Genomic DNA, 20,545 nt, shown 5'->3' on the forward strand with positions numbered 1-20,545 from the left:
CGGGTTAGGGGGCGCAAATTACTTGCCTTGCCCCGGGTGCTGACAACCCACGCTACACCACTGGCCTGGGGTACTCCCTGCCACATGATGTGCCGTAAAAAATAAAAAAGATTTCTCCTTTCTGCCCAGCAAACGCGCTTGGTCTCTGAGCCCTGAAGCAGATTGCAAATGCTTCGCCCTGCGCTGCAAAGCAGGAACGTCGCTGACATTTTAATTGTTGCATTTACATATGTTGCATATTCCCCTGTCCTACATTCTTCTCCCCCCTCCCCTTCCTCATTTAGTCCCCGCGACAACCCTTTGAGGCAGGTCAGGCTGAGAGGAGCCATAACCAGCTCAAGGTCACCCAGAGAGGTTTGTGTCTGAGTAGGGGATTTGAACCCATGTCTTTCCCAGGTCTGACACTCTAACCACTGCACCACACTGCTTTATATACCGCTTGGTTGTAAGGGTGGGGAAACCCCCAATAAAAGATAAAACAATGAAATTATCAATAAGAGACCATCACCTAAAACTTTCCAAAATAATTAAAATAAAAATAAAAACAGGTTCAAACTCTCGGCGGCTTTCTAAACATCTGGGTAGGCTTGTCCAATGTTTTGAGCAGGCGTCGAAAAGAGTGTGTTGAAGGCGTCTTCCTGATAATCAATTGGCGGGGAGTTCCAAAGGGTAACTTTTGCTGAAAGACCGAGTTCTGGCAAATAGGAAATCTGTACGATTTGGCCTTGGGAAGATGACTTGTCTTTACCACTCAGTTTTTGCTAACTTGGAGCTGCTGGTTATGTTTTTTTAAACTGAACATTATCATTGTAAGATTCTGGGTTGCGGTTGTTTTTAAATGTCATATTCCACCTTGTTATTTTTTATTTATGAAGTGCAGTTTATTAATATTTAAATGAATGCATAATGGGCTTTGATGCTTTGCAAAAGGGCAAACGATCCCAGGGATGGATGGATGGAGAGACGCTCTGCCGGGAGGAAATCTGGCCATGTTGGGGCCTTTTGGGTTTAGACAAAAGAACAGGAAGAGGCAACATAGTAGAAGCTTATAAAAATGACGCCTGGCGCGAGGCAAGTGGAAACAGAAAAGTTTTTTTCTCTCTCTGTTGTAATGAGCATTCACTGTCGCAGAATGTGGGAAGATTTGGGACGGAGGAAAGAAAGCAGGGTTGGACTATGGAACTCCCTGCCACCAGAATGGCCATGAAATAGAGGGCTTTAAAAAAATGAGACAAATTCAAAAGGCTCTCGGTGGCTACTAGCCGCAGCAGCCATGCTCTGCCTCTGCAGTTGGAGGCAGCAATATTTGTGAATACCAGTTTCTGGAAACCACAGGAGGGGAGAGCTCTGCTTTCGCACTCGGGTCCTGCTTGCGGGGTTTTCCGGAAGAGGCATACGGTTGCCGGCCCCTGTGAGAACAGGATGCTGGACTTGACGGGCCGCTGGCCTGGTCCTTCGAGGCTAATATTATGTGCTTGGAGCTTTTATATCGAGAGAAAGGGTATCCTGAGCATACGCAGAGGGCCTTTCTCCGGTGGCGCAACCAGCAGAGGAAGTGTGGGTCCTGTAAGCATCTTGGGACTGAACAACAATTATCTCCGGTGCGATGAAGTAATAAACCTGCTCTCTCACACAGCTTACGCTCTCCTAGGAGGAAAAGGGAGATTTTGCAAGCAGGAAAGTCAATTCATCCTTCCTTGTATCCTTTGATGAATTTGACGGGTTTCACTTCTCTCTCGACTCCCTATACTTCCTGCTGGAATGTTGGCAGTCCTTATATAATGTGTGCGAGAGCTGCCCTGGTTGCCAACTTACCACCTGGCCATGTTCAATGAGTGTATAAAGCGTCTTGGGATCATTTTACTGCAAGATTGCCACACTCCCCAAAATGCAATTTGACCTGCGGAACTGGCTCTGTTCCAGTTCCATACCCTTTTGACATTTGTAAAGGAATCAATACTTTTTCCTACGGAACTCCCTGCCAATTGATACCAAGCCGGCGCCTTCAAAGCACTCGTTTGGGAGCTTGCTGGAAACATTCTTGTTTGACAAGCCAACCCAGAAATATACAATGCTGATGTGTGTTTTCATCTCTCTTTTTATTTTTAAATAATCTTTATTAATTTAAATTACGAAGAATTTACAAATAGTACAATGAAAATGATTGGAAGATGCGTTTTGGCAGAAGCCTTTTTTATTTAAGTGTTTAATTAAGTATTAATTAGGAAGATTAAGTGTGTTTTCTATCTACATAAATTTGCTTTCTCTTTTTTCTTCTTTTTGTATTTTCTTTTCTTTTTTCTTAATTCTTTAATTTTCCTTTCGTAGTAGGAGATTGTAAATTCTTTGTCAATCTCTCTCTCTCTTTTTAAAGTTTATTGTTGATTTTATTTTATTTTTCCAACGGGGCTGTTTTGACGGATAGTTTCATCGTAACAAAGGCAGATGTTTTAGAGCGCCGCTCTGTTTTGAGAGCGACAGTTTGGCCGAATCTGCTCTGTGCAGACACAAATTTCCCTGTGGCTGGCTTCTGAGTTTCTGCACATAGGAACACGATGTCCTGAAAGCTTCTGATGGCTATCAGGAAGTTGACATCCATCAATCAGAGAGGTCAACGGTCTGTTGCTGTCGGGGTGGAGGCCCATTCATCCGGGCTCCGGGCGTGAACCAAGGGTTTCAGGGATGAATGCTAGATTGCAACATCCCGGATCTCTGATTTCTTCACGGTCTCGATCCAGGTGGATCCTCAACGGTCTGAGATGCATAGTAATAATAATAATAATAATAATAATAATAATTTATTATTTATACCCCGCCCATCTGGCTGGGTTTCCCCAGCCACTCTGGACGGCTTCCAAAAGAATAATAAAATACTGTGATACATAGCTCAACTTCCTGCAGCCTGGGGTGCCCTGTATTGAAATACCGTATTTTTTGCTCTATAAGACTCACTTTCTCCCTCCTAAAAAGTAAGGGGAAATGTGTGTGCGTCTTATGGAGCGAATGCAGGCTGCGCAGCTATCCCAGAAGCCAGAACAGCAAGAGGGATTGCTGCTTTCACTGCGCAGCGATCCCTCTTGCTGTTCTGGCTTCTGAGATTCAGAATATTTTGTTTCTTGTTTTCCTCCTCCAAAAACTAGGTGCGTCTTGTGGTCTGGTGCGTCTTATAGAGCAAAAAATATGGTGCGCGCCCATCAGACCCCCCCCCTTCCCCAGCCAAAACATCTGGAGGCCCACAGACTGGTTTTCTCCTGCTCCAAAGGGTAGGACTCGAACCCATGGCTTTGAGTTACAGTGGGGGGGGAGGAAGTATTTGATCTCCTGCTAAATTTGCCCCCTGACGAAGAAACGACCAGCCCACCATTTTAACGGTGGGTTTATCGTAGCTGTGAGAGACGGAAGGATAGAGAGGAAAAAAACCCCCAGAAACCCAGAAGACCAAAGTCAGAGATAGATGTGCGTTATAACGAGCGAAATAAGTATTTGATCCCTTTGCAAAAGATGACTTAGTGCTTGGTGACAAAACCCTTGTGGGCAGTTACAGAGGTCAGATGTCAAAATAAAAAAATTCCTTCCAGTAGCACCTTAAAGACCAACTAAGTTAGTTCTTGGTATGAGCTTTCGTGTGCATGCACACTTCTTCAGATACCAAGAGGTCAGATGTTTCTTGTAGGTGGCCGCCAAGTTCGCACACATCTCAGGAGGTACTTTGTCCCACTCCTCTTTGCAGATCCTCTCCAAGCCAGTAACATTTTGAGGCTGATGTGTAGCTACTCAATCGAACCTTCAGCTCCCTCCACAGATTTTCAATGGGATTAAGGTCTGGAGACTGGCTAGGCCACTCCAGGACCTTAATGTGCTTGTTGTTGTTGTTGTTGTTGTTGTTGTTGTTCTTCTTCTTCTTCTTCTTCTTCTTCTTCTTCTTCTTCTTCTTCTTCTTCTTCTTCTGATCAATTTTCTTATTGATTTCCCATTATCATAACAAACACAACAAACAAGAAAAACATTACAATATCAAAAAAACAAAAAACATTTATCTTAAATGTTATAGTCCCACTTTTGTTATCATTGTTAAGTGACCTCCTCGAATCCCCCTGGCTGAGTTTCCATATAGCTCATTCTAGCAGTTTTCCAACACTATTTTCATATAAAATTTACTTGTTCAATAAACACCTTTCTGTCTTTTCATTTTGACTTCTATCCATGATATTATACAATTTCACATATTTAAATCCTAGGCCAATCTGTTACTCACAAGTATTTCTATTCAGTGAGCACTCAGGGCTGGTTTCCTTCAGAATGGAGAGGTTTGATCTTCTTACAGTCCATGGGACTCTCCAGAGTCTCCTCCAGCACCATAATTCAAAAGCATCAATTCTTCGGCAATCAGCCTTCTTTATGTTCCAGCTCTCACTCCCACACATCACTACTGACCTTGCCATGGTGAAGGGGCTTGAATAACTCAGAGAAGCTATGAGCCATGCCGTGCAGGGCCACCCAAGATGGACAGGTCACAGTGGAGAGTTTTGACCAAATGTGATCCACCTGGAGCAGGAACCGGCAAGCCACTCCAGTATCCCTGCCAAGAAAACTCCATAGACAAAGACAGCAGGGTACCTGCTAGCACTTTGCATTTGCCCACGTTCTGGACTTTCGCCTTGGAACAAGTCCGTCGTACTTCTTCGCAGCTCAGTGGGTAGAGAATGAGACTTTTAATCTCAGGGTCCTGGGTTCAAGTCTCACCCTGGGCAAAAGAGTCCTGCGTTGCAGGGGGGGAGGGGGTTGGACTGAATGACATTTGGGGGGACCCCTTTCCAAAGCTACATTTGTAGGATTTTGTGATTCCTACTGCTATGGGGCAGGGCAGACCACCGCCAACCCACTTTCACAGAGTCATAGAATTGCTGAGTTGAAAGGGACCCTTGAGGGTCATCCAGTCCAACCCCCTGCGAGGCGGGAATCTCAGCTAAAACATCCATGACAGATGGCCACCAAACCTCTACTTAAAAATTTATGATGGAGGAGAGTCCATAATCTCCCAAGGGAGACCGTTCCACTGCCAAACGGCCCTTACTGCCAGAAAGTTCTTCCTGATGTTGAGTCAGAATTTCCTTTCTTATACAGTGAGGGGGGGGGAAGTATTTCATCTCCTGCTAAATTTGCCCATTTGCCCTCTGACGAAGAAATGGCCAGCCCATAATTTTAATAGTAGGCTTATTGTAGCCTGCCTCTTGGGAGAAAAGCAATGACAAACCTAGACAGCATCTTAAAAAGCAGAGACATCACCTTGCCAACAAAGGTCCGTATAGTTAAAGCTATGGTTTTCCCAGTACAATGGTACCTCAGGTTACATACGCTTCAGGTTACATACACTTCAGGTTACAGACTCCGCTAACCCAGAAATAGTGCTTCAGGTTAAGAACTTTGCTTCAGGATGAAAACAGAAATTGTGCTCTGGTGGCACGGCGGCAGCAAGAGGCCCCATTGGCTAAAGTGGTGCTTCAGGTTAAGAACAGTTTCAGGTTAAGAACAGACCTCTGGAACAAATTAAGTACTTAACCCAAGGTACCACTGTAATAATAATATGTCAAGTGGTACAGTTCTTTCAGGACCGAACCACCTATGGAAATCGAGGCCACTTCTTGCCTGCCTTGCAGGAGAAACTCCGCCCGTTTTTCCGGCTTACGCCATCGGCACGGGGACGAGAGATTTATATAATGGCCTCCCACACACTCCTTTGCCGGATTTCTTTGCTTATCTTTGAACAAAGACGATGAGCAAGACCTGGGAAGCTGGCAGCCGGGCACCGAGGTCTCTGCCAAGACGGACCTGGAGCGGTTGGGTGGCGGGATGACGAGGCAAATCAAGATGCCAGCCATTTCACCAGCCCACGAAAAGCCTCCGGGGTCTGCGGTGTAGATAACGGGAAAGGGTAGCCGAGAAGACTGGGGCGGCTCGGGGGTCCGTGGGGGTCCATTAGCCAGACAGGGTGAGGAGTAAAGCCACTTTCAAGTTGGTCCACGGCCAGATGAATCAATACCCTCCATCAAAGGGAGAGAAGGGGCTCTCCCTGATGTCCTTACCTGCTTATAGAATCACAGAACTGTAGGGTTCCAGGGGTCATCCAGTCTAACCCCCTGCCAATGTCATTCCCTGGTTCCTTTCCACCCGGCTTTCCTGGTTTCCACACATACACGGTCTCCTAATAATAATAATAATTTAAATTTATTCCCCGCCCATCTGGCTGGGTGTCCCCAGCCACTCTGGGCGGCTCCCAACACAATATTAAAATACAGTAATGCCTCAAACATTAAAAGCTTCCCTAAACAGGGCTGCCTTCAGAAGTCTGGTAGTTGTTGTTCTCTTTGACATCTGATGCGAGGGCGTTCCACAGGGAGGGCGCCACCACCGAGAAGGCCCTCTGCCTAGTTCCCTGTAAATTCGCTTCTCGCAGGGAGGGAACCACCAGAAGGCCCTCGGAGCTGGACCTCAGTGTACAGGCTGATCGATGGGGGTGGAGACGCTCCTTCAGATATACTGAACCGAGGCCGTTTAGGGCTTTCAAGGTCAGCACCAACATTTTGAATTGTGCTTGGAAACATACTGCGAGCCAATACAGATCTCTCAGGACCGGGGTTTTGTGGTCTTGGCGGTCACTCCCAGTCACCAATCTCGCTGCCACATTCTGGATTAGTTGAAGTTTCCGGGTCACCTTCAAAGGTAGCCCCACGTAGAGCACATGGCAGTAGTCCAAGCGAGAGATAACCAGAGCATGCGCCACTCTGGCGAGACAGTCCGCGGGCAGGGAAGGTCTCATCCTGCGTCCCAGATGGAGCTGGCAGACAGCTGCCCTGGACACAGAACTGACCTGTGCCTCCATGGACAGCTGTGAGTCCAGAATGACTCCCAGGCTGCGCACCTGGTCCTTCAGGGGCACAGTTGCCCCATTCAGGACCATATGTGTTGTGAAATCAGAGAGAGAAACTGAGGGAAGTCGGGGGGGGGGGTTCAATGGGGAGGTGGGGGGAAGGGGGAAATAATGAATATGATATGTTTTGATGTTTTGATACATTTTTTCTGACTGACGGTCGAATAAAGAAGTGATTGATTGATTGATTGATTGATTGATTGATATGTTTAAATTGTTAATAAAAAAACTTTTTTAAAAAAAGAAAGAGCCTTCGAAGAGAAAGGTGTTGCGGACAGAAAGTCACCTGGGGCGGTCCTGAGGGCAAGGCGCATGCAGAGATTTGCACGTGGCCAAGCCTTCAAAGCTGGCAGGGTTGACCCGGGCTGCGCAAGTGATCTGCCCTCCCCTCGCCCTTGAAGATAAGGGGGGCGACCCCCTGAAGTGGGGCTCTGAGGCTCACCTGCAGCTGCCAGGTCGTCTTTAATGGGCAGGTGTGGAAAGAAAGGCCCGATAACAGCCTGGAGGGGACTGTCCGCTCTCAGCCGCACAGAGAAGGTATTTAGCCCTGAAGGACTAGTCGGACAGGATCCGTCCTCACCCCCCCCCACCCCCCTCACCTTCCATGGTGGAAAAAAAAATGAAATTACTCCCTCATCCGGAGGCTAAAGTTCTGGCGGATAACAGAGCAGGGCTAGAGACTCCCCTGACGGCAACTGCCTGGGGGGAGATTCGCATCGGTGTCCACCTCGGGCGTCGCACTGGCTGATGGGCATTGTAGTCCGAAATGTCCTTGGGGTATCCAAGAGCCCGTATAGAGTCCTTACGTAGGTTCCCTATTGGTAGGAGAAAATAACAGAGGCCAACCAGAGAATATTGAGAAGCAAAGCGGCTAGTAAGCCTGATCTTTATTGATCTGTTGCAACAGGATGCTCCCCTCACCCGCAGGAAAGGAGGAGGACCTCGAACAATGGCGTGCAAGGCCTTATATAGATATTTTAAATTCCCTGCCCTGGAGCTCCAGACCACCCCTCCATACATCATACGTACATCACAGAAGGGGTGTAACCCAAGACCACCACCCCCAGATACATCACACCAACATCACAGAAAAGGCGGTCTACAGCAGAAATCTGAGTGCTTTGTTTATCTCGTCTGACAGGTCACCTATTAATGCTCACTTGATTGGATACCCTGGCCAGTCTTTTGTAATGATAAATACTTAGTTCCTGAGCCAGGTCACAGGCTTACCCTATTCAAATACCCTCAAGACAGGATTTGTGAAGGAAAAGGCAATGGGGAGGCTTTTCCATTTTCCTTTGACCTTGCAGAGAAAACATTTGGTCAGTTTGGGAATCAAAAATGGTTTCAGGTCGGTCTTCCTGTGCTGATCTATGTATGTGCTTGCTTGGTACATTTATGAACATTTATTATATATCTAATTCTTATCAGATCTGCAGGGCACAAGAGCCCTTTTCCCCGTCCTGCAGTTCCCAAAAACTAGGATCCAGAAGAATTTCTGCCTCCGACTGTGGCATCCTGGCTAGTAGCTGCCGATAGCCCCGTCATCTATAAATTTTGCCCAATTCTCTTTTTAAAGCCATCTAGGTTGGTGGCCTCATGTGGCAGGGAGTTCCATAGTCCAACTCCACACTGCTTGAGAATGGAGCCTTCTCTCTCTCTCTTTTTTAATAAAAAAAAATATTCAATTTTACAGCATACATTTGAATTCAAACAATAATCATAAACACCTAGGATTTCCCCTCCACCCCTCCATGGTTTCCATTATCAACCTTTTTATCCATCTTTCTTAAAAAAATCCCCTTTTACCAGAAGAATTTCATTCTTCTGTGATTTGTTTGTTTGATTGTATGCTTGTTTATTTGTATGTACATCTGTTTTTTCATAAATGTATTTATTTTAAATTAATAAAGATATATTTTTTAAAAATCCCTTTTTACCTTAGTCTTTAATACATTACAAGTGTTGCTATAATCCTGCCAAAATTTTCAGTTGTTTACAGTGTGCTCTTAGGCAACTTACATTTCCCTCCCATTCCTTATTGAAGTTTCCATCGTCTTGGTTTCTGATTTTCCCAGTCATTTTCGCCATTTCGGCATAGTCCATCATCTTCATCAACCATTCGTCTTCGGTTTGGACTTTTATCTTCTTTCCATCTCTGGGTCGGTAGCATCCATGCTACTTTCGTCTCCTGCATAAATAAACTTTTCTGCTCCTTTGGTATTTCTGCAGCTAGAATTCCTAATAAAAAAAAGCTTCTGTCCCCCCCACGACCACCACAAATGTTATTTTTAATGTTTTTTTCAACTCATCATATATCATTTCCCAGAATGCTTTTGTAATTTTGCACGTCCACCACATACGGTAGACAGAGCGGGGCCTTCTCGGTGGTGGCTCCCCTGCTGTGGCACGCTTTCGCCAGGGAGGTGACACCGTCACTATCAACCTTTAGGCACCCAGTGAAGATGTTCTGATTCACCTAGGGGTTTCGCCCGCAGTAGGTCTCCCTCTTTTGGTCGAGTGGGCCAGGCTGTGCCCTTTTTTTATGTCAGTACAGGACGAGAACCATTCTCTAATAATGCTTTTAAGCCTCGCGCTGCGTTTTCATTTGGCGTCGTTTTCTTCTTTCTTCTTTTAAATTGCAAGTCGAGATCTCGAGCGATCGGCGACAAATAAAACAAAATAATAAAATTATAAACAAGAACCACCACCTTGCGGCACCTTGAGCATGCTTTGAATTGTGGAAAGGGAGCATACAAATAAAATTATATGTGTATTCACAGCATATCAAATCACCTGCTCCAACCACCCTCTCTTTTAGATTTAAAAGAGGGACTTGGCATCTTTCCGCAGGGGCTGCAAGACAGAGCTGTTCTGCCTGGCCTTTGGTTTGGACTCAGTCTGACCCTTATGTTTCCCTCCCCTTATGGTCTTGATTTATCAGCTACTTTTAAAATGAGGCTGCATTTTAAATTGCATTTTAACCTGTATTTTAAATTGGTGTTTTTTTGTCCGTCCCCCCCCCCATTATGTTTTTACTGTGATTTTATTGGTGTTAGCCACCCTGAGCCCGGCTCTGGCCGGGGAAAGCGGAGTATAAATAAAATTTATTTTCATTATTATTATTATTATTATTATTATTATTATTATTGAGACCCTTGTATTTGAGATGCGTTCCAAAGACACAGAAGCAATTTTATTTTATTTTTAAAATAATTTTTATTAAAGGTTTCCCTTGTTTACAAAAGAACACACGTTTTCTCACATTTTTCTACAGATCGGCTACATTTGTTGTGAGACATTGGTAAAAGCATTTTCTTTTCTTTTTTTGAAAGGCTGAATGTTTGGCCTGCCTTGATAGCCTTGGTATCATCGCTAGGATACCATGAAAGGAAATTACCATTGCAAATGTTTTCAGCAACCTGTTGCTTTCCTTTGCAACATAATCCTGAGTGCTTAGGTTCCACACACCATCTGAAATCGAACCCAGGTGCCTTGGGAAGAGGGGAAATTCATAAAATCGTGGAATTGTAGACTTGGAAGTCCAGCCATCTAGTCCAGCCCCCTGAAATGCAGGAATCTAAAGCATCCACGATGGGGGGGCCATCCACCCTCTGATTGTTGTTGTTGTTTAGTCATTTAGTTGTGTCCGACTCTTCGTGACCCCCTGGACCAGAGCACGCCAGGCACTCCTGTCTTCCACTGCCTCCCGCAGTTTGGTCAGACTCATGCTGGTAGCTTAAAGAATACTGTCCAACCATCTCGTCCTCTGTCGTCCCCTTCTCCTTGTGCCCTCCATCTTTCCCAACATCTTTCCAGGGAGTCTTCTCTTCTCCTGAGGTGACCAAAGTATTGGAGCCTCAGCTTCAGGGTCAGTCCTTCCAGTGAGCACTCAGGGCTGATTTCCTTCAGAATGGAGAGGTTTGATCTTCTTGCAGTCCATGGGACTCTCAAGTGTCTCCTCCAGCACCAGAATTCAAAAGCATCCATTTTTCGGCGATCAGCCTTCTTGATGGTCCAGCTCTCACTTCCATACATCACTACTGGGAAAACCAGAGCTTTAACTATACGGACCTTTGTCGGCAAGGTGATGTCTCTGCTTTTTAAGGTACTGTCTAGGTTTGTCATTGCTTTTCTCCCAAGAAGCAGGCGTCTTTTAATTTTGTGACTGCTGTCACCATCTGCAGTGATCATGGAGCCCAAGAAAGTAAAATCTCTCACTGCCTCCATTTCTTCCCCTTCTATTTGCCAGGAGGTGATGGGACCTCCAAATAGGAGAATCCACAGCCTGCCATGGGTGACTGTTCCACTGCCCATCGCTTGCCAGAGGGCAGGGTCCAATGCTGCTGGAATGTGCTTTGCCTGAGGTTTAAAAGAGGGTCTGTTTGCAGAAGGGCTTTGAAGTCCCCATTTAGCCCTGGGGTTAAATGATTAGGATCTGGCTTAGCTTGGCATATTGCTATCAGAATGCAAAATCTGGGAATCTTGCCCTTTACCCTCCCATTTTTACAATACCCCGCCCTAGAAGTAGGAATGTTGCTTTTTTAGGAACACAGATCGCTTTCTCAGGCTGAAACCGTTTCTGAAGAGTCCCGTGAAGCTGAAAAGCTTGTGAACTTTGCCTCTCCCGTCTTTCGGGGCCAAAATAATCTGCTGACATCTGAAGGCAGCCCTGTTTAGGGAAGCTTTTAATGTTTGATGTATTAGGGTATTTTAATATTTTTTTGGAAGCCGCCCAGAGTGTCTGGGGAAGCCCAGCCAGATGGGTGGGGTATAATATATTATTATTATTATTATTATTATTATTATTATTATTATTATTAGCAGTGCCAGATTTACATATAAGCTAAACAAGCTATAGTTTAGGGGGCCCCAAAAAAATGTAAAGGGAAAAAAAACCTGGATGTACATTTCCAAAATATAAGATAAAAAACAAATAAAATAAAACCTACATACAGCAACAGTGTTTTGTATTGTGTAGGCTCCTATGAAGTAAGTCACGGGCCCCGCCTGCTCCCTAAAATATCACAGGTTTGCTCCTTTCTATATATAGGGTGTCTACATTCTCCATGGACTGGTTGCAGGGCAACATGGGCAAATGGCTTGAGATACCTATGAGCTCTATCAATGACCATATAGCATATATTCAACACACAAAAAACAGTGACAATTTGTTGTTGACAAAGGACAGCTGGACGTATAAAGGGCCCCATTACCTTCAGTAGCTTAAAAGGTAAAGGTAAAGGGACCCCTGACCATTAGGTCCAGTCGTGACCACCTCTGGGGTTGCGGCGCTCATCTCGCTTTATTGGCCGAGGGAGCTGGCATACAGCTTCTGGGTCATGTGGCCAGCAGGACTAAGCCGCTTCTGGCGAACCAGAGCAGTGCACGGAAACGGAAACGCCGTTTACCTTCCTGCTGGAGTGGTACCTATTTATCTACTTGCACTGGTGTGCTTTCAAACTGCTAGGTTGGCAGGAGCAGGGACCGAGCAACAGGAGCTCACCCCGTCACAGGGATTCGAACTGCTGACCTTCTGATCGGCAAATCCTAGGCTCTGTGGTTTAACCCACAGCGCCACCCGCGTCCCTTTCAGTAGCCTCATCAAACCTAAATCCGGCCCTGTCTGCTGGACAAAACAGGCACGGACGGTTGTTGAACAAGGAGCAGCCTCTGTTGGTGCAGAAGTGTGCAAGCTTTTGGGTCACACCAGTGAGCGAGATGGAAGGCATGTTCCCCAAATGATCTGCTATGCCTTATTCCAAGAAGAAATCTGTGTGAGATACACTCACTTCCCTAGAACTGGGAAGGACCCGGGAATTTTGGCGATTGTTCTGCCCCCTGCATTTTCCATCCTTCATTTCTCCTGGAGTTAGTCAGAAGCTCAGGGATTAGAAGGATTCCAGGTGTGTGGTTGTTATTTCCAATTAAGTGTTGAGCCATCGTACCTGCATTATTTTTTCCAATACAAAGCCAGTCCGACTGGTCCTTGCTATTAACTGTGACCCAAGTCACAGTTTTGGGCACCCCAGTTTCAAGGCTTCCATGCCCTCCCTCTTATTTCCTGGTCTCTTGGAATCACAGGCTTGGAAGAAGAAGAAGATGAAAACAACACCAGAGGTCATCCAGTCCAACCCCAGATCCCCAACAGACGCTCTGCAAAGGGTTATCCACAAAATATGCCTAGCCCTCAAAAAAAGGATATTGTAAAGGTGCAGGCAATATGATCTGGGCACCACAGTTCAAGAAGGACACTGACCAACTGGAACGTGTCCAGAGGAGGGCAACCAAAATGGTCAAAGGCCTGGAAACGATGCCTTATGAGGAACGGCTAAGGGAGCCGGGCATGTTTAGCCTGGAGAAGAGGAGGTTAAGGGGTGATATGATAGCCATGTTCAAATATATGAAAGGATGTCACATAGAGGAGGGAGAAAGGTTGTTTTCTGCTGCTCCAGAGAAGCGGACACAGAGCAATGGATCCAAACTACAAGAAAGAAGATTCCACCTAAACATTAGGAAGAACTTCCTGACAGTAAGAGCTGTTTGACAGTGGAATTTGCTGCCAAGGAGTGTGGTGGAGTCTCCTACTTTGGAGGTCTTTAAGCAGAGGCTTGAAAACCATATGTCAGGAGTGCTCTGATGGTGTTTCCTGCTTGGCAGGGGGTTGGACTCGATGGCCCTTGTGGTCTCTTCCAACTCTAGGATTCTATGATTCTATGATCCCAGAGGCTGGAGCTCCGCTATGAAAAATCTGTAGGGTTTTTGTTTTTTATAGTTTTGAAAAACAGCAGTTCGTAAAATTGCATTGTGTGTAGAGAAAACAGACAGAGAGAACTTTCCCCCCTCCCTCATGAGACTAAATCCAACGGAAGCCAACTGCTGGGAGATTCAGGACGGCATTTCTTCATTCGGCGCTGTTAAACTGCGGAACTCCCTGCCACAAGAGGAAGTAACGGCTGCTGCCCATTTAGGTGGCTCCGAAAGGGAATTAGACAATGCCTCTTGGGGGCTTCCCTTGAGGGCTTCTGGGCCACCGGGAGAGCAAGGATGCTGGGCTTAGATCCGGCAGACAGGCTATGCTGACGTCCTTGGTTGCTTACAGACCCCAGCCCACGTGCAAGGGAGGTTTCTGACACCCACCCGATATGTGTGGCAGGTGTGCCCTAAAATGTCTCCGGTCCAGTTAGGAGTGAACTGGCGATAAGCAAAAGGCACTCTGATCATTCCCCTCCGCATTGTATGTTCCACAACAGAACCTTGACATTACTCACTGCTGTCCATGGAGGCGCAGGTCAGTTCTGTGTCCAGGGCAGCTCCATCTGGGATGCAGGATGAGACCCTCCCTGCCCGCTGTCTGTCTCTCCAGAGTGGCGCATGCTCTGGTTATCTCTCGCTTGGACTACTGCCATGCGCTCTACGTGGGGCTACCTTTGAAGGTGACCCGGAAACTGCAACTAATCCAGAATGCGGCAGCTGGACTGGTGACTGGGAGCGGCTGCCGAGACCACATAACACCGGTCTTGAAAGACCTACACTAGCTCCCAGGACGTTTCCGAGCACAATTCAAAGTGTTGGTCCTGACCTTGAAAGCCCTAAACGGCCTCAAAGGCCCAGTAGACCTGAAGGAGCGTCTCCACCCCCCATCGTCCAGCCCGGACACTGAGGTCCAGCTCCGAGGGCCTTCTGGCAGTTCCCTCCCCGCGAGAAGCCAAGTTACAGAGAACCAGGCAGATGGCCTTCTCGGTGGTGGCGCCCGCCCAGTGGAACGCCCTCCCACCAGATGTCAAAGAGAATAACAAATACCAGACTTTTAGAAGACATCTGCAGGCAGCTCTGTTTAGGGAAGCTTTTAATGTTTACTAGACTATTGTATTTTTGTTGGAAGCCACCCCAGATGGGCAGGGTATTAATAATAATAATAATAATAATAATAATAATAATAATAATAATAATAATAATATTGTTATTGTTATTATTATTATTATTCAGTGGTACCTCGGGTTACATACGCTTCAGGTTACAGACTCTGCTAACCCAGAAATAGTACCTCGCGTTAAGAACTTTGCTTCAGGACAAGAACAGAAATCGCAAGAAGGCGGCGGCAGCAGGAGGCCCCATTAGCTAAAGTGGTGTCTCAGATTAAGAACAGTTTCAGGTTAAGAACGGACCTCCGGAACGAATTAAGTACTTAACCCGAGGTACCACTGTATTATTATTAAATATATATATATCTCTGACACTGGGATTTCTCCACGAAAGGGGGTAGGGCTGGATAACCTTCAGGGGTCCCTCGCATTTCTACAATCCTACGATTTTGTGGCCTCAGAAGCTGGTGGCCTCTCCTTCACTGGAGGTTACAAAAGTGAGGATGGATGGCCATTTTTGTCTGGGTGGGGTTTTTTTTAGCCATGATTCTTGCACTGCAGACAGGATGAGTTTGGGGGAATCCCTTTCCAAACTCCCCCAATTCTATGACTCTAAGTGTGTCTGGCAAAAAAAAGATCAAAACAAAGTGCAGAGATTTATCTGCCCATTTCATTCCATTAAAAGGCGGAGGGGGGGTATTTTCAAATTTATTATGTTGTTTCTCATTTCACCTAGGAAAATTGCAGGCTGATTCCGCCTGCAGGTTTTTCTCCCCCAGGAGTCAATTTCACACCTTAGGATAAGATCTCTTTATTGTCATTGTCCCACACAGAACAATGAAATTGAAAAAATCTACATAAAACAGATTTTTGGAGGGGAAGTTGATAGATTAGGGAGACAGGCAGGTGGATATTCCAATGGCCAAAGTTATTTTGCCAATGAAACTGTGGAATGCTGGCTGACTGGGTCTGAATCCTTGCTGGGTTACGGGCGAGGGTTTAAAAGAATAATTTCATTTTAACAGGTGTCCCTTGTGAAAGGATTCCTCAGAGGCAGGTGAGTCAGTGCCCAGGCGTGTGTTGCCGAACCCTCAATTGTGTCGCCCTCACCTAGAAACTGTGCTCCAACCAGGTCAGGCCACTGGGCCAGACAGCTTGAGTCGTCATCTCTCTGCCGCCTACATAATTCCTTAGGACCCATTTCGCAGATGGGGAAAAGAGAGGCAGGAGGCCAATGGAAAAACTGATTAGGGGTTAGGCACAGAGGAGAGACTAGCTCAGTTCCTCTCCTTACATGCCTGTTTGGTTCACCTATAAAAGAGTACAGGAGTCTTGCTAGGGTGTTGGTTTGAGTGGAGGCAGTGTGGCGCAGCGGTTAGATCTGACTTTCCCACCCTGGGGTCTTCAGGTGTCTTTGTGCTACCCGTTTTTATCTTCTGAACCGCCACGAGATCTTTCGATAAATTGAATATTCTTTTTTTAAAAAAACAACAACAGTGCCTTTTTTCTTTTAAAAAATGTTTTTACTCTCATTTTCCTACTCATTTTGAAATTCTTCCCCTCAACGAGGCAAACTTAAGATTCACAAAATGTTTAGGGGTATGCGTTGTCTCCACAGAAAAAAGCACTGAAAATAATAATAAAAATAATGTTCCCATCAGCCCCAATCTGCCTGCACAACCCCAACGTTCAGGAAATACCGGGGTTTTGACACCACAAGGTCTGGTGACTCAAGGTTGAGAAGGGCTGGGTTCGAGTGTTGGGCCAGGACCAGGGTTCGAATCCCCATCGGCCACAAAGCTCACTGCGTGACCTTGGGAGCCAGACCTTGCCTTCTCTCAGCTTCTCCTACCTCAAATGGTTGTTGTTGGGATGACATGAGGAGTCAGAGAACTCCTTGGCTGCAACTTGGCCATTTGAGCATGAGACTCTTAATCTCAGGGTTCTGGGTTCGAGTTCCAAGTTGGGCAATAGATTCCTGCATTTCAGGGGGCTGGACTAGATGACGCTCGTGGTCTCTCACTACTCTTAAATTCCACGATTCCATAAATACAACAAAGAAAGAAAATCCGTAATAAACAAAGCACTCTTAGGCCACTGTAAACTGCCAAAGAATCTTGGGAACTGTAGCTCTGGGAGAACTCCCAGCGCCCTTAAACTACGGTTCACAGGTATATTACACCAGTGCAATTAGCTATATAAGACACCAGTGAAATGAGCTGTATAAGACACATAATAAATGTTGGAAATATAAAGAAAAAGAAGGAACATTTTATCATATGTGGTGGGAATGTAAAAAAGCAAAGAACTTCTGGGAAATGATATATAATGAGATGAAAAGGATGTTGAAATATACATTTTTTTAAAAAACCTAAAGCATTTTTACTTGGTATTATAGGTCAGGGCATTAATAGGCAAGATGTTAAATTGTTTCTATATGCAACAACTGTGGCAACAGTATTGTTAGCCCAGAAATGGAAACAGGAAGAAATTCCGACGAAAGAAGAATGGCAGACGAAATTAATGGACTATGCAGAATTGGACAAAATAACAGGAAGGATTTGAAACCTGCGAGACCAGAGATTCACAGAATATTGGAAGAAGTATATGAATTATTTGAAGAGCAACTGTAATCAACAAATTACGGTGGTATGACTACAAGATGTTTTGTAAGGAGAAATATACAAAGTGTTACAAAGTAGAAAAAGATAGAGATGATGGTTATGAGTTTGAAATGTAATAGGGAAGATAAGGAATGCATACTAAGGGATTAGACTGGAAAAATTTCAGACAGGATTGATGGAAGTCAAAAAAACTGCATAAGATGCAAAAGTATGTATAATTACTGTTGAGAATGATATGTTAAAAAACTAATAAAAAATTATATAAAAGTGTTCAATGTGCGGCGCGAGGCAGTCAGGAAGACTTGCCCAGATCCTGCCTGCCGACGTGCCTAGGCAAGGAATCTGAACCCAGGCATCCGAGGCCGGAATTTGGGTCTCTGAACCACGCAAGCAGTCTTGCCAAAAAGCCTAAAGGTTCCCGGTGTTTGTTTTCGCAAAGGCCTTTGGAGGTGAGCAATGGCTTTGGGTGCCTGGAGCGGTGCTGCATTTAGTACCCAGGGTGACCCACATTTAGCCAGAGCTCCCTTCCTTCCTGGGGAATCTGGGTCGAGCGTTTTTTGCAAAACTGGCTCCCTCCCTCCTCTCCCTTAGGGAGGAATCAGGAAGCCCTGTGGGGACTGGAGTTCCCTGGGGGTGGGGAGGGGAGGCAGGATTGGAACCCAGAGCTCTCCAAGGCCACCACCTCAACTTTAACCCTTCAGGTCCCACACCCTTGTAAGGCTGAGCTTTGATGATGCTAACGGAGAAATCTGAGGGCTCCCTTGGACGAAAAACAAGGACACCAGCCAGGAATACCAGAGCAAAACAGGAGCCAGTAGGCTTGGTATTTATGGAAGGCTGTCGCGACAGGACTCCCCCCTGCCACAAGGTGGAACAAGATGGAAGCCCCATACAAAAGAGAACCCAAACTTTTATTAGTTGCTAAGCCCCATGTTGGGGACGCGGGTGGCGCTGTGGGCTAAAGCCTCAGCGCCTAGGGCTTGCCGATCGAAAGGTCGGCGGTTCGAATCCCCGCGGCGGGGTGCGCTCCCGCTGCTCGGTCCCAGCGCCTGCCCACCTAGCAGTTCGAAAGCACCCCTGGGGGCAAGTAGATAAATAGGTACCGCTTACCAGCGGGAAGGTAAACGGCGTTCCGTGTGCGGCTCTGGCTCGCCAGAGCAGCGTTGTCACGCTGGCCACGTGACCCGGAAGTGTCTCCGGACAGCGCTGGCCCCCGGCCAATAGATGTGAGATGGGCGCACAAACCCCAGAGTCTGTCAAGACTGGCCCGTTCGGGCAGGGGTACCTTTACCTTTACCTTTAAGCCCCATGTTACACCCCCCCAAACTACATCACGGTTACATCATGAAAGGGGAGGTCTGGTGGCAGTAATCTGAGCATCCTGGACCCTGCCCCATGGTTCCCCTTGCCCTCCACCAAACACCCATCAAGTGAAACAAAAGAGATCTTTACATTTCCCTGTTTCCCAGCCAAGTTCATCCCACCCTTTTGTCTTCATCTGGGTTTGTTCTTTCTGGAATGGCTACCTGTCTGGCACTCAGGTATCAGGATGCCAGGAATGATCACTCAGGCAGAGGGGCTGCTGAGGAGCTGAGCTCACGTCTATATGGATTTCTGAAGTTTTTCCATTGAGCCAGTACATAGATACCTTGATCAGTGAATTCTTACATTTGGTATTGTGCAGCAGAGGCCCTTTGAATAGACAGGAAGAAACTGTGATGGGGTGTTTTGTGGGGACAAATCACAAAAGTCACAAAAGCGATTGTGCTGGTTTTGGTAGTGGGCTGCATGTGCATGATATCTGCTGGGGGGCAACTCACCCAACCTATACATAAATTCCTGCAACAATGAGAAACATTTTGCAGAGTTGGAGGGGGCCCACAGAGTCATCTAGTCCAACCCCCTGCGATACAGGAATTTGTGAACCCCAGAGTCGGCCACGACTGGACCTAATGGTCAGGGGTCCCTTTACCTTTACGAACCCATAATAGTTCCCACCCCCCAGGCTATATGCTTTTGGATGAGTCAAAACTGTTCCCTCGCCTGATTCTTTAAAGTTGGGAAATACAGTTTTCATCAGTTCTGCCATAAAATGTTTAAAAGTCTTTTGTGTTGTTTATTTAAATTGCCAAATATTTATTTATAACATGACAAGCATAATAACAGATGCCAAGTGAGATGATGGTAGACAGTACAGAGGTACCTCAGGTTACATACGCTTCAGGTTACAGACTCCGCTAACCCAGAAATATTACCTCAGGTTAAGAACTTTGCTTCAGGATGAGAACAGAAATCGTCCTCCGGCAGCGCGGCAGCAGCAGGAGGCCCCATTAGCTAAAGTGGTGCTTCAGGTTAAGAACAGATTCAGGATAAGAACGGACTCCAGAACAAATTAAGTACTTAATCCGAGGTACCACTGTAGAAGCAAATGGGTGGCCGTTTGACATGGATGCTTTAGCTGATATTCCTTCTGATGCTACAATTCTGTGATCCTGTATCGAAACAAATTTCCAGTCCAAAATCAACCACAACAAATGAACCCCACAAGTTTCCGTGTAATACAAATGGGTTGACATTAGCCTGTCCCTTATTCTTGCGCTGTGTTATAAAAGAAACTCCATTTCTTGATAAAGACGCTATCTTCTGAAGGCAGCCCTGTTTAGGGAAGCTTTTAATGTTTGATGTATTACGGTATTTTACTACAGTGGTACCTCGGGTTACATACGCTTCAGGTTACAGACTCTGCTAAGAAATATTACCTCAGGTTAAGAACTTTGCTTCAGGATGAGAACAGAAATTGTCTTCCCTTTGGCGCAGCAGCAGCAGCAGGAGGAGGCCCCATTAAATAAAGTGGTGCTTCAGGTTAAGAACAGTTTCAGGTTAAGCACAGACCTCCGGAACGAATTAAGTACTTAACCCGAGGTACCACTGTCTTTTGTTGGAAGCCGCCCAGAGTGGCTGGGATAGCCCAGCCAGATGGGCGGGGTATAAATAATAAATTATTATTATTATTATTATTATTATTATTATTATTATTATTATTATTATCATCATCTTGTTGTCAGCCCTCTCTGCTTCTCACCGTATATATAAGCATAGCTCCGCACTCAGGGGTGAGACTGCTCTGG

The sequence above is a fragment of the Podarcis vaucheri genome, assembly GCF_965113315.1.
Source record: "Podarcis vaucheri genome assembly, chromosome: 13".
Taxonomy (NCBI): Eukaryota; Metazoa; Chordata; class Lepidosauria; order Squamata; family Lacertidae; genus Podarcis; species Podarcis vaucheri.